The 14075-nt window shown below is 39.0% G+C and overlaps 1 non-coding gene across 1 annotated transcript; it reads right to left on the bottom strand.

Annotated features, from left to right (window-relative positions):
• Nucleotides 1-3423: 3423 nt before the first annotated feature.
• Nucleotides 3424-3530, bottom strand: LOC119983885. The gene has a single exon (XR_005464773.1). It is a non-coding gene; the product is annotated as a small nucleolar RNA R71 (small nucleolar RNA).
• Nucleotides 3531-14075: the final 10545 nt, after the last annotated feature.

The following is a 14075-nucleotide window of genomic DNA, read 5'->3' as shown; positions in this document are numbered from 1 at the left end:
ACTAAAATTATAGCGATTCAAAACTCAATTTATACTCGCAAGTGTACGAATCAATGGTAGTATAACTTGGCAAATACAAGTGTTGAATCCACGAGGATTGAATATTAATCTATTATAATTCTAAAATTTTACCATAATAATCATCGAATAAAAAAAAAAGATTGTTTATGGTTGTAAAGTGCTGAAATTTAAGGTGAAAATTATGAGAAAAGTGCAAATAATAAAACAAATAGTTATAGGAGAGATCAAGTTGATGAAAGCACTAGGTTTTGATTTCACCATCTTTATTGTACTTAAATCCTTTAATTGTCAATTATCGATTCCTTCATGTATGTCAAAGACCAAGACCCCTAATTCATGTAGTAGTCATGACATCTAACTTACTACATCTATTCTTCATTTCCAATTATCTATAACATTTAGATTAGTTTAACTAACAATAACGCAATTAGATTAATGACAACTTATATAACGATCACATAACTCCTAGAATATGACATCTATGTCTAGGCAAATATGGTGTTAATTGTAAGAATTTGTTCTCAATTTCAGCATGGGCATCTACTAGAATTTGCATCAAAATAATCAAATCTAGATGGTAGCTAAGCATCACATGAAGAAATCAATAATTAGTCAAACTAATCTCATTAAGCACAATCAGGAGGCTACATCATCCCCCAAACAAAAAGAGTTTAGTTACTAATGTCAGATTCACACAAGAAAATATATATGATTAAACCCATAGAAATCTAGGAAAGAAAACACAACAATTCTGGAACTCAATTGCCGAAATTACTTTCTTCTTGCTTTCTCTTCTCTTTGCCGTGAACTCTGTTGTGTACAATTCCCCATTTTTATAGTATTAAACCAGTCAAAAAATTCCTTCACGATTTTAACTTCCTTCCCCTAATTTCCTTTGTCGAGTGCAGTAGTGTTAAATATCCCAAGCATTTTTATCCCAATCTTCTGAATCCCATATGGCATTTCACATGAGCATTCCACCTCTATTTAAACACTCCCTTGCACTTTCTCTTTCTTCACTTTTCCACTTTTTCTCTCCTCTCTCTTTTTCTCCCTCCCACTCTCATAAGAGCACCACCACCACCACCAACCAGAGCTCCTCTGTCTAGCCACTGATTGGAGCTGCCAATCCACAGAACAGAAACGCTCGACCATCACGATCATTTTTTGACCTTCCACACCACCCATTGATAGGTGTGATAATACCTATTGTTTTTGGTAGGAATTTCCCCCTCTTAAGCTTCCTTTAAATAACTAATGAGTGTATTTATGTGTTGATTTGTATTTTGATAGGTTGATTGTGGTTTGGATGAAAAGTGATGAAAAAAGGGCTGAATTGAAGAAAATGTCCACCGACCTTCGTGTGTTCAAATACTTATAACTTTTTGTCATGTTATCGGAATTGAGCAAAATAAAAGGCATTGGAAACTAGACATCTCAAGTTTTCCGTAGATGCTAAAATCGTGCAAATCGGACGTCGTATGGAGATTTTGGAATCATTCCACGCCTAGGCGCAATATTTGTGCACGCCCAGAATCACTCCTGCACGCCCAGTCCAGAGAGATGGACTTGAAAGTGAAGTGGTGCACGCCTAGGATCGCGCCTAGGTGTGCGCCTAGGCGTGGTGAGCCTAGGCGTGAATTCAACATGCCTAGGCGCAAAAGGCAGATTTTGGGTGTGTTTTAATTGGCGATTTTCCCGAGCGGAAGGAACTTTTGACCTAAAAACTGATTTTCTGGAGAGCGAAACCAGAGGGGGAAGGCGAATCTTGGAGCTAGGAGGATAGATTCTTCAGCTCAACTTGGATTTACTCAACTAATTGGGTTTATTCATGATTTTCTCATCTCTCCTCTTGTGTTTTTCTCTCATTATGTGTAACTAAACCTCTTTGCCAAGGCTAGGTTGAAGCCTTGGGTTTGATGACTTTGTTTATGACTTGATTTACATATATATGAGTTGATTTGGGTATAAATCTTGTGTTTCTATGTTTGATTGCAATTTCTTCATGCTTGTGGTGTTTGGCCAACACTTTAGGTTTTTGGATGAAATTGTTTGGAGAATTTGCTTAGACAATAATATGTCAAGTAGATTATGCTTCTTGAAACACTTGATTATGAATGTGTCTCCCTTTAATTAGGTGACAATTTGTATGAATTCTAATCTCCATAGAACTCCATGAATTCCTATGCATGTTTAGACCAATAAGATGGCTAGAATGTATTTAGGAATATCCGACCTAGACCAATAAGATGGCTAGTAATCGATTTTAGGGAGATTTGGCTTAAGTGCGCTAAAACCGACTTAGGTACGGATTCGTTATGCCCGAATTAGCAAATATGTGTGTGAATTTGTGTCATTGCAAGTCATTTCCCAAGGGGGATTCCAAAGCCTTGGTGTTCATCTCATTCATCTCATTTGCATTAGTTGCATCTGTATTCTAAGAAAATACCAAAAACACTTTGCTATTTGCTTGTTTTAGTTTAATTACCAAACCAAACAATCTTGAGTTGAACTTTACTTTTGATTGCATTGTCCATACATACATACAAATATACATTTGGATTAGACATAACACCGTCCCTGTGGATTCGACCCTTGCTTATCATTGTGCTGTAGTCGCCGACTAGTACACTTGCTAGTAAGGTTAATTTAGACCCAACAAGTTTATGGCGCCGTTGCCGGGGACGGTTGCTTATATTTGATCCATTCTTGTTTATATACATAGATACTTACATACTTAGTTTAGTTTTTACTTACTTGACAATTAGTGATCCTTATACGATTCCTTCTTGTTTGTAGTTCATGCAAGGAAGGCGTTCTCAAGATACAGAAATTCTTCCTGTTGATCTAGACTTGGAACGTGCACGAAGGAACAAGAGAGACAAGGACCCCCTTGAGGAGCAATCTTCCACTCGGTCTATCTCTCCTACATTCAGCTCTAGTTCATCTAGTGACAATACTTTGGGAGAACATTCTGAACAAGCGAGCATGGCTGAAAATCGTGAAGAAGTTGGCAACAATGCCAACAATGCAAATGCTCCTGTTACCATCATGGACTACTCTATGCCACAATTCTCTACTAGACAATCTTGCATCGTATTACCAACCATTCCGCCAAATCTATCTTATGAGCTTAAATGTCATGTGATTAACATGCTCCCATCATTCTCAGGAGCGGAAAATCAAGATGCTAGTGATCACATTGATAATTTTCTGGAGATTTGTGGCACTCAAAAAATTCAAGGCATATCTGAAGAGTTCATACGGTTGAAGCTATTTCCTTTTTCTCTTAAGGAAAGTGCTAAGATCTGGTTCAAGACTTTGCCACCAAATTCTATCACTTCTTGGGATCAACTTTCTGCTAAGTTTATTCAGAAGTTCTATACTCAGTCAAGGACACAGAGGCTTAGAGATCAGATTTTCCATTTCAGGCAGAACAAGGGAGAACCACTTTTTAAGGCTTGGGAGCGATATAAAACTTTATTGATTGGTTGCCCACATCATCAATTCTTGCCATGGCAGATTATATCATACTTTTACCAACATCTGGCTGATGAATGCCGCCATAGGTTAGATGCAGCTGCTGGAGGAAATATTATGGCTAAGGAACCGACTGAAGCCAATGAAATTATTGAGACTGTGGTAGCAAATTCCTCACAATGGGATAATCGTGATCTTGATGCTCCTAGACACATGGTTTATGAGGCTAGTGCTTCAAATTCAGAGATGGCATCTGTGGCTAGGAAATTGGATGCGGTAGTAACTTTGCTGAGCAGAAATTTGGAGCCTTGTGGCATTTGTGGAGGCACCGATCATCCTACTCATGTATGTTCTAGAAGTGGGACATTTCCTGAAGCTGAAGTTAATGCAGTTCAACCTTTTCATAGGCAGCAGAATGATCCATTTTCTCACACATATAACCCAGGATGGAAGAATCACCCAAATTTCTCCTATGCTTCATCCCAGAATTTCAATCAAGGGCCCAGACCTTGGCAGGCTCCACGACAAGGACCACCTTCTCAAGATGCAAAGAAGTCTGCTATGGAGGACCTTATCACCCAACTTGCTCAATCACAAGTCACAATGCAGCATTCCCAAGCAGAGATGAGCAATTCAATGACTCAGTTGCAACAAACTGTTTCCAGTAATACTCAGTCCATCGCAAATCTTGAAATGCAAGTAGGACAACTTGCTCATGCCTTGAGTGAAAGACAGCCAGGAAAGCTGCCGAGTCAACCTGAGGTAAATCCTAAGCAGTATGAGGATGCTAATGCTATTACTGTTTTGCGAAGTGGGAAAAATGTGGATAACAAGATTGAGTATAAAAAGCTTGAAGGTGAGAATCATGATGAGCCTATAGTGGTGGAGCCAAGTGTTTTCAAAATACCTCATGTTGAGAAGGAAAAGCCGGAAGTAGAAGAGTATGTTCCAAAAGTGCCTTTTCCATCTCGTCTTGCACCGGCTAAGAAAAGCAAGTATAATCGGGATATTTTTGAAGTTTTGAAGAAAGTGGAGATTAATATTCCACTCATTGAGGCAATTAAGTCTATTCCCGCATATGCAAAATTTTTGAAGGAGTTGTGCACTAATAAAAGGAAGATAGGTGATCATGAAGAAGTATTTCTCTCCGAAGAAACGAGTGCTATTTTACAAAAGAAGCTCCCGCCCAAATTAAAAGATCAGGGTAGCTTTACCATTCCTTGTATTATTGGAGAGAAAGAAATTGAAAAGGCCTTGATGGATCTTGGTGCAAGTGTAAATATCATGCCTTATTCTGTTTACACTACTTTGAAGATAGGTGAGTTGAAACCAACTTCAGTCACTCTCCAACTAGCTGATCGCTCTTTAGTGCATCCTTTTGGGTTAGTTGAAGATGTTTTAGTAAAGGTGGGTGAGTTTGTTATTCCGGTGGATTTTCTGGTGCTTGATATGGAGGGTGAACCTAATCCGACAAGAGATGTACCACTCATTCTAGGCCGCGGTTTTATGGCTACCACAAAGACCATTATAGATGTGGAAAAGGGCATGCTCACAATGACAGTCTTTGACAAGACCATTGAGTTCAAAATTTTTAAGGCTATGAAGAGTCCGGATGTCATTAGAGAATGCCTTCATGTTGATATGGTAGGCCATGAGAGAGAAACGGCTTCAAGTGATGAGGGTGTTGAATATGTGGATGGTGATAGCAATGAAGGCAAAAAGACCCCATCATCGCCAATATCCAACGAGCTCGTGGCTACTTCCCTTGTTACTAGCAAGCTATCTCCAACTTTGAAAGGCGTGCGGACAAGAGCAAGAAAGTTGAAAAAGGCACGATCCAAAACAATGTTGAGAGGTAAAGCGAGTGCTCCTTTTGAGACATTGAAATTGTCTATCCATGGTACTTTCACGATAGCGAATTCTAAGATAGAAAAAGGGTGGAAATTTGTGGCTCGCCAACTTGAATTCTGTGGGCCAAATGTTTCGGGGATTTTGAATGGAAAGTATCCTGTGCACCATCCTTCTTGATTTATTTCCCAAGAATTGTTGTGAAGGTGTTGAGGCTTGTGGTGATTTCTCCAAATCAGGTTGTCTCTCTCCTTATCTAAAACAAGTGTTGTGTTTAAGCTTTCTCCCTCCCTTTATTTATTTGCATTGATGACCATGCATGTTCTTAAAGTTTGGGGTGAGAGTTTGCTTAAATTGTTAAGTGTTAATGCATACATGGTTGATTTTGTAGGTACAACTACGTCTGGCTGAAGACATTAAACTTAGAGCTATTTGGGAGGCAACCCAATGCAGTATATCCTTTTGTGTATTTTTATTGGCAAAATTTTGTGTGGATGTTAGTTTGCATGTGCTGGAATCTGGCCGCAGGAAAATTGAAATTTCTAGGCAATATGTTACAGCCAGACCACGCCTAGGCGTGCATATCCACGCCTAGGCGTACACATCCACGCCTAGGCGTACACCACGCCTAGGCGCAGCTTATCCACGCCTAGGCGTGTATATAAAAAAAAAAAAAACCAAATCTTGATTATATACCACACAAACTGTACACTCACTCACATACCCACGCCGAGCTCTCTCTTTACCGCGTGCCTAGGCGCACCTCTCCAATCCTCGCCTAAGCGACAGTCTAAGCGCATCAGGTATGTAATAGTTTCTTCCACATCTGGTCTTTTGTGATCTTTGAGTTCTAAGCTTGCTCTATTCCAAGCAAGGATTGAAGTGAGAGAATTGCCAAGTTTGGCAATGGCATCTCCTAATTTTTGGAGTTTAGGGCTACAGTAAGGGATATCTTGGTTGATTCTCTCATTCTGAGTCATGTAGGACGTATGGGCTGCCTGATCTGCTGTTTTTGTATACAAACTGTGGGATTTGGAGCTTGAAGCTCGGGTTGCCATGGCAACCTATGCGTGTTGGGGAAGAAGGGACCATGCCTAGGCGTGGTTCCCTCACGCCTAGGCGTGACTTCGCCTAGGCGCTGTTCCCTCACGCCTAGGCATGACTTTGCCTAGGCGTGGTTCCCTCACGCCTAGGCGTGAATTCACCTTTCATTATTCCATCGTTTTCATCTTTCTGTGCAGTAATGCGTTTATGATTATCCCTGCGATTCTTAATTGTTGTACATTGCTTTTGCAGGAATTATGCCGCGGCAAAAGATATTGGCAACCATGCGCAAGAAGCGCACTTCTCAGTCTACAACACCTCAGCCACCTCATGCAGCAGAGGGGTCTACTTCTGGAGCTGCCACTGATTACTTTGACATTGCTACTCTTGTGCCGGAGATATATTTATCAGCTGATCTGTTGAACAAGGTTGGGGTAAGAAGTGAGCTTTTCGGCCGGCTCTGCCACTTTTGTTCTTTCATTGCTACCCCGGATGTTTCTGCTGCTGATGTTCCGGTCTATCCAAACCTGGTGCGTGCATTCTATCGCACCGTGGAAGCAACAGGGACTGGCCTCTACCAAGCTATATTGCCTTCCGGGATGATTACTTTTTCTGCTGCTGATGTTAGTGCCAGTATTGGACATCCTACTTCCCAGCCTCCTGATAGTGGTTTCCAGCCACCTATTCCTTCTGCCCAGCTGGAAAATCATGAGTGGATTGTCCAACATTTTACTGGTCGGCGGGGAAAATTTGTTCGGAAATCTGCTCTTCCACAGGTTATGTATCTTGTGGACCGGCTAGTGCATGGAAACTTATGGCCAACTGGGCACCAGAGTGAGAGGAGGGAGGAGGCATTGGAGATTCTTTATTGTATCTGGACTGGTACTTGGTTTGATCTCGGCCAATATTATATTCAGTCCTTTTTGGCTATCCGTCGGAGCGTGGAGGACACCAAAGTAAAGGTGAAGAGGCTCTTTCTGCCGCGGATCATCACTTGCTTGCTGAAATATCTCCAGGTGCTACCTCTGACTCTGCAGTCTGTCCCTCTTCCCATGGAGGCGTATGATTTGAGCAACTGGCGTATTAGTATAGCTCGTATTTGCTCTGCCCCTGCTGGGAGAGCTCGATATGCTCCGGGTGTTCAGCAGTTTGCGGAGGAGGACGAGGAGGATGACACCGCTCAGAGTGATGCCGATGCTGCTGATCATGATACTCGGCTCAAGGAGATGAGCGACCAGCTGACTCGTCTTGAGCAAACCTTCCAGTCTCATGCTGAGTATGTCCAGCAGCAGTTCCAAACTCAGGGTCAGCAGATTGTTGATGTCCTATCCACGCTCCAGGAGATGCGGTATGACAAAAATCTCACTTATGTTCGCCGCAAGACCTCTGGTGGCCCCTCTCAGTAGTTTCCCCTGCAGGTTGTATTGTTCTACGCTTGTCCTCCATTTTATTTTGTTCAGTTTCTTCCTATCTTATGCTTTGAGGACAAAGCTTGTTCTAACAGTGGGGTGGTTGGGTAGTCTTATTTTATGCTGTTATTAAGGTCAAGTACTATGGATGATGCCCACTTATTTTCTGTTAATCTGTGCTTGGATGGACTCCCTTATGTTTCATATTTAAGTTGCGAACCCATCTTATCCCCTTATATGCTTGAGGAATCATTGATGTCTACTTGATTATTTACGAAATTGATTCACTTGCATTGAAATGTAGTGGGGTATGACTTGGTTGGATATATGTGTGGAATATGGATTTTCTCTTAGATGAGCCAGAACATCATGTCAGTAATATCATTGGCACTAGTTATTTGTATACAATTACACCGAAAAAAAAAAAAAAAAAGAAGAAGAAGAAGAAGACTCGAAAATTGATGAAAATCATGTTCCGCTCATGTGTTTTTGCTGAGTAACCGGGGCTCTTGTCTAACCAACTTGAGTTTCGCGTAAAAAGGTGAGGCAGTCATGATGAACATACTAGGCCAGCTTAACTTCGAAACCTTGTCAACTCGAGAAATTGATCCGAGGGGTGCTTTGTCACCTAATGCCCTAAACCAGCTGGTTGGGAGTCATTGGTTGAGAACTCGCTACATGGGTTGACTAGAAAGTTTAATGGAGTGAGCATTGCACAGTCCTAGATAAAAAAAAAAAGAGAAGACATTTAGACAGAGTAGTATGTATATAAATAAATGTGCCTTGGTATCATTGCTTGGTTGTTCTTGGGAGTCTTGGAATGTGACTATGTTTCGCATGTATAAACTCTTGGAAGCCACATTTTTATGCATTTCCTCTTAGCACTGCATGCCATCTAAAAAGATTAATTGAGTAGGCTGAAAATTTTCCATGAGTATATCGTGCGGATGAAGTGTGGGGTGCTTGATATCTTGAGACTAAAACGTTTGTGGGTGTCGTTCTTGTAAGCCCTCAGGAGACACAACTCCTCCACTAGGGACACCTAGGGGTTTAAAGGCTTGTTGCATATGCTAAATGCAACCGCGATTCCTGCGTTAGTGAGTTAAGATGTTAGTGGTACATGTACTTAGTCTAGTTTTACTTGAAGACAAGTAAGGTTTAAGTGTGGGGTGTTTGATAGGTGTGATAATACCTATTGTTTTTGGTAGGAATTTCCCCCTCTTAAGCTTCCTTTAAATAAATAATGAGTGTATTTATGTGTTGATTTGTATTTTGATAGGTTGATTGCGGTTTGGATGAAAAGTGATGAAAAAAGGGCTGAATTGAAGAAAATGTCCACCGACCTTCGTGTGTTCAAATACTTATAACTTTTTGTCATGTTATCGGAATCGAGCGAAATAAAAGGCATTGGAAACTAGACATCTCAAGCTTTCCGTAGACGCAAAAAATAATGCAAATCGGACGTCGTTTGGAGATTTTGGAATCATTCCACGCCTAGGCGCAATATTTGTGCACGCCCAGAATCACTCCTGCACGCCCAGTCCAGAGAGATGGACTTGAAAGTGAAGTGGTGCACGCCTAGGATCGCGCCTAGGCGTGCGCCTAGGCGTGGTGCGCCTAGGCGTGAATTCAACACGCCTAGGCGCAAAAGGCAGATTTTGGGTGTGTTTTAATTCGCGATTTTCCCAAGCGGAAGGAACTTTTGACCTAAAAACTGATTTTCTGGAGAGCGAAACCAGAGGGGGAAGGCGACTCTTGGAGCTAGGAGGAGAGATTCTTCAGCTCAACTTGGATTTACACAACTAATTGGGTTTATTCATGATTTTCTCATCTCTCCTCTTGTGTTTTTCTCTCATTATGTGTAACTAAACCTCTTTGCCAAGGCTAGGTTGAAGCCTTGGGTTTGATGACTTTGTTTATGACTTGATTTACATATATATGAGTTGATTTGGGTATAAATCTTGTGTTTCTATGTTTGATTGCAATTTCTTCATGCTTGTGGTGTTTGGCCAACACTTTAGGTTTTTGGATGAAATTGTTTGGAGAATTTGCTTAGACAATAATATGTCAAGTAGATTATGCTTCTTGAAACACTTGATTATGAATGTGTCTCCCTTTAATTAGGTGACAATTTGTATGAATTCTAATCTCCATAGAACTCCATGAATTCCTATGCATGTTTAGACCAATAAGATGGCTAGAATGTATTTAGGAATATCCGACCTAGACCAATAAGATGGCTAGTAATCGATTTTAGGGAGATTTTGCTTAAGTGCGCTAAAACCGACTTAGGTACGGATTCGTTATGCCCGAATTAGCAAATATGTGTGTGAATTTGTGTCATTGCATGTCATTTCCCAAGGGGGATTCCAAAGCCTTGGTGTTCATCTCATTCATCTCATTTGCATTAGTTGCATCTGTATTCTAAGAAAATACCAAAAACACTTTGCTATTTGCTTGTTTTAGTTTAATTACCAAACCAAACAATCTTGAGTTGAACTTTACTTTTGATTGCATTGTCCATACATACATACAAATATACATTTGGATTAGACATAACACCGTCCCTGTGGATTCGACCCTTGCTTATCATTGTGCTGTAGTCGCCGACTAATACACTTGCTAGTAAGGTTAATTTAGACCCAACACCCATCACCGCTCATATCGTCGAAAGAGAATATGAAATCATGAAAGTAGGAGATAAAATAGGGAGTTTGATTTTCAAATTTAAAACAAAATAGAAGTGGGAAAAAGAAGAGTGAAAATTGAATTTTAAATAATGTTCCATGTACACATAGTTTTCACGTCAGCAAGCCTAGAATGCTCCTAGATATGAGATGACATGGGACAAAAATAGTTGAGATATTTAACATTTTTTATTGGAATTACAGCCAGCTCCCTCAAACAATTTTTTTCAATTTTTGATCAAATTCAGTCAAACAGAAATAGAACCCAAAATAGTTTTTTGCTCAATTATTGTGTTCAATACCCAGTTCATCATTTTCTGTGAAATACCGTTTTTGTGCTTATGGGTTTTGCTCTTTGAGCTGAAATCATATTGGGTTACTGCAATGAGCTTCTGTTTTAGTTTGGAACATTTTATGGATTCCCTTATTGATTTTCATGTGGGTTAGCAGTTTTTAACATTGGGTAGTTCTGAATCACATGATTCTTTCCTCATAAAAGGTCCAAAGAAGTCTCCCTTGGTGTTGAGGTTGATTGTGTTTGGTGTTTGCAATGGTTTGTGGCGTGTATATATGTTCAAGTTGCCTAGAGCAAATTGACACCAACAATACAGTTGGATTCTTGAAGGTTGAACTGGTACAAAAGCCGTGTCTAGAACCTACCATTGAACTCTGGGAGGTGGACTCAGTCTCTCGAGCATATGAGATCGGGTTTATACAGCAACTGAAAAAATTCTATAAAAAAAATTCACAATATCTTCAAAAGTATGGAAAACAACATTAAAAATCAAAATATTATAGGATAAAGTAAATAATAATTGAAAACTAATTTATAAATGTTGTTGATAATTTTTATATTTTTAGAGTGAATTATCATTCAAGAAACAAAGTGAAACTTCAAACAAAATCATAACTGCTCAAGCTCAAGTTCTCATGTCTCATCTCTGCTCTCGAGCTTACTAAGTTACAATCCACAAACACAAAAAAGTATCAAAACCCAAACTCCAAATGATATATATATATATATATATATGTATATGTATATGTATGTATGTGTGGAAATTTTTTTTTCCACTCATGTCTCATCTTTGCTCTCGAGCTTACTAAGTTACAATCCACAAACACAAAAAAGTATCAAAACCCAAACTCCAAATGATATATATATGTGTGGAAATTTTTTTTTCAGTGGAATCAGTTGACCCACTCTCTATACCTTGGGTCCACCCCTGCCTGGGAAGTACCATATTTTAGAACATCAACTAAGTATTCCATTAATTTTTTTATTTTTCTTCTTCCTTCAAATGCCAAGCAGAGAAGGTTGTATTGGAAACTTATTTAGAACTAAAAGTTGCAGTTCTCACTTTTCAATTTGTCAACTATACGCAGTTGTTGTTGTAAGATTTGTATGCATAAGTTTGAGCAGAAGTGATACTTGTTTCAGTGATCCCAGTTGTTAAGCTGTATAATCAGAAATTAAAGAGCATGTGGAGTCTATCTTATCCTCTTTAAATTCTGACCATACTTGTCCTAGTGATTCCAGTTGTTGAGGTGTATGGTCAGAAATTAAAGAGCATGTGAATCCATCACATTCTCTTTAAATTCTGATCATACACCTCAACAACTGGGATCACTGGGACAAATATTATTTTCTCATTTTGAGAGATTTTACATCAAGAAGCCAAGTAGTAGTTCAAGTTATGTTCAAATCAAAGGCTTAAATGACAAAAAGCCAAAGTAATGAAGGCAGAAGTCATAGCCATATTGTGCTCGAGTCTCTACACTGCCAAGTTTAAAAAAAAAAAAGTACTGGACTAAAGTCATGCAGAAGTGGGCATTGGGCGGACTGAGACAAATAATTGAATAAGCTTTCCTTGTGAAGTTGTCCTGACAATAACAACATCTTCTTCAATTTGTCTTACAAACTAATTGGTCGAATTCTTCAAGCTTGGTGCTAATGGATATGGAATCATCCATCTAAGGCATTCTCATGCCGAATTCTTCAACCTTGGTGCTAATGGATATGGAATCATCCATAATCCTCCACAGAGGGATTGCTCAAGGGCAAGACTGGGCAGGTGATGAGATCCAATTTGAGTCTGCTTTGGGTTTAAGGGGCTCGTTTTACTGCCATCACATTCTAGATGGTCTCTCATTTCCTTCCAATATAGTGTCAATGCAAATTCTCAAGAATGGCCCTCACATTGTCATAAAGTTTTCTCAGAATCTTCCAGAATTCCGAATCCCTTATTGGCTTTATAATTGCTTTAGACATGCGATATAGACTCTCTAGCACATTGTGTAACTGTCGGTGACCTTTTTCGCCAGAGTGTTGAAACCGATCATGCACTGTTCTATTGAACTCGGTCTATTCGCTTCTTTATCCATTGGAACCAGTCACAACATCTGCATATAATAACATTGCATTAGTAGTGTAAGGGCTATCAGATTAAGATTTAAAAATTCCCCACTACTAGAAACTTGCCTTGAATCCGAGACGAAAGGATTTACAGCACTTTAGAGGACAGAACTTTCAGATGTTTAGAATCCAGCAAGTATCAAGAATCCTTTTCTTCCGTTGGGATTACGTTGAGGGCAAATTTGGCAAGTTAAATCAGCAAAACAATAGGGGTATTTCAAAGGAAACTGGGAAAGACGATGCCATTCCTTCATTTCTTCTTCTTCTCACATATTGCATTTCTCAAACTTTCTTTTCCCCCATCTCTCTGTTTTTTCTCTCACATTTCATCATATATAAAATTATTTCAGTATGACATATCAAGCCATCTCCTAGTCTTTATCTCCTCTCCTCTTTTTTTCCCTTAAATAATATCATATCTACTTAATTAAGGTAAACCACTAAAAAGGAGCGCGATGGGGTATACCCTTCCTTCTCCTGGAATTCCGATGATTGAAAATGGGAGGAGTCGATGGAGAAATGTCAGTGGCCTCGTCTCCAGAACTGGAGTACCTCTCTCCTCCATTACAAGAAAGTGTGAGTCCATCCATCAAACGGTTGAACATACGCGTTCTTTTACAACAACATATAATAACATGCCGATCAACTCTCGAGGCCCAAGATTGAGTGAACTCACCAATCCATAATTGATTCATCTAAATACACCCTAATTTTTACTTTGTACACCCCCTCCCTTTTTTTTTTTCCTCTATACACCCCCTCGGTCCCACCATTGACCCCACCTCTGTTATATTTTTATAATTTTAAATTTATTTGGCTAAAATACAATACTATTAAAATACAATATTATTAAAAAATAATACTATTTCAAAATAATACTATTGAAATATAATATTAGAATTTGATTTTAATACTTTGTGTTATGATGTGAATTCTTTTGTATATTTATAATTATTTTAATTTGATTTTTTATGATGTGAATTTTTTTGTATATTAATAATGATTTTAGTTTGAATTTTTAATTGTGAATTGTTTTTGAATGTTTGTAATTATTTTAGTTTACATTGAATTTTTATGATGTGAATTTTTTTGTATGTTTGTAATTATTTTACATTGAATTTTTATGATGTGAATTTTTTTGTAGGTTTGTAATCATTTTAGTTTGAATTAATT

This window comes from Tripterygium wilfordii, chromosome 2 (genome assembly GCF_013401445.1).
Source record: "Tripterygium wilfordii isolate XIE 37 chromosome 2, ASM1340144v1, whole genome shotgun sequence".
Classification (NCBI taxonomy): Eukaryota; Viridiplantae; Streptophyta; class Magnoliopsida; order Celastrales; family Celastraceae; genus Tripterygium; species Tripterygium wilfordii.
Note: the sequence above shows the minus strand (reverse complement) of the source record. Positions and strands in the feature narration are given on the sequence as shown.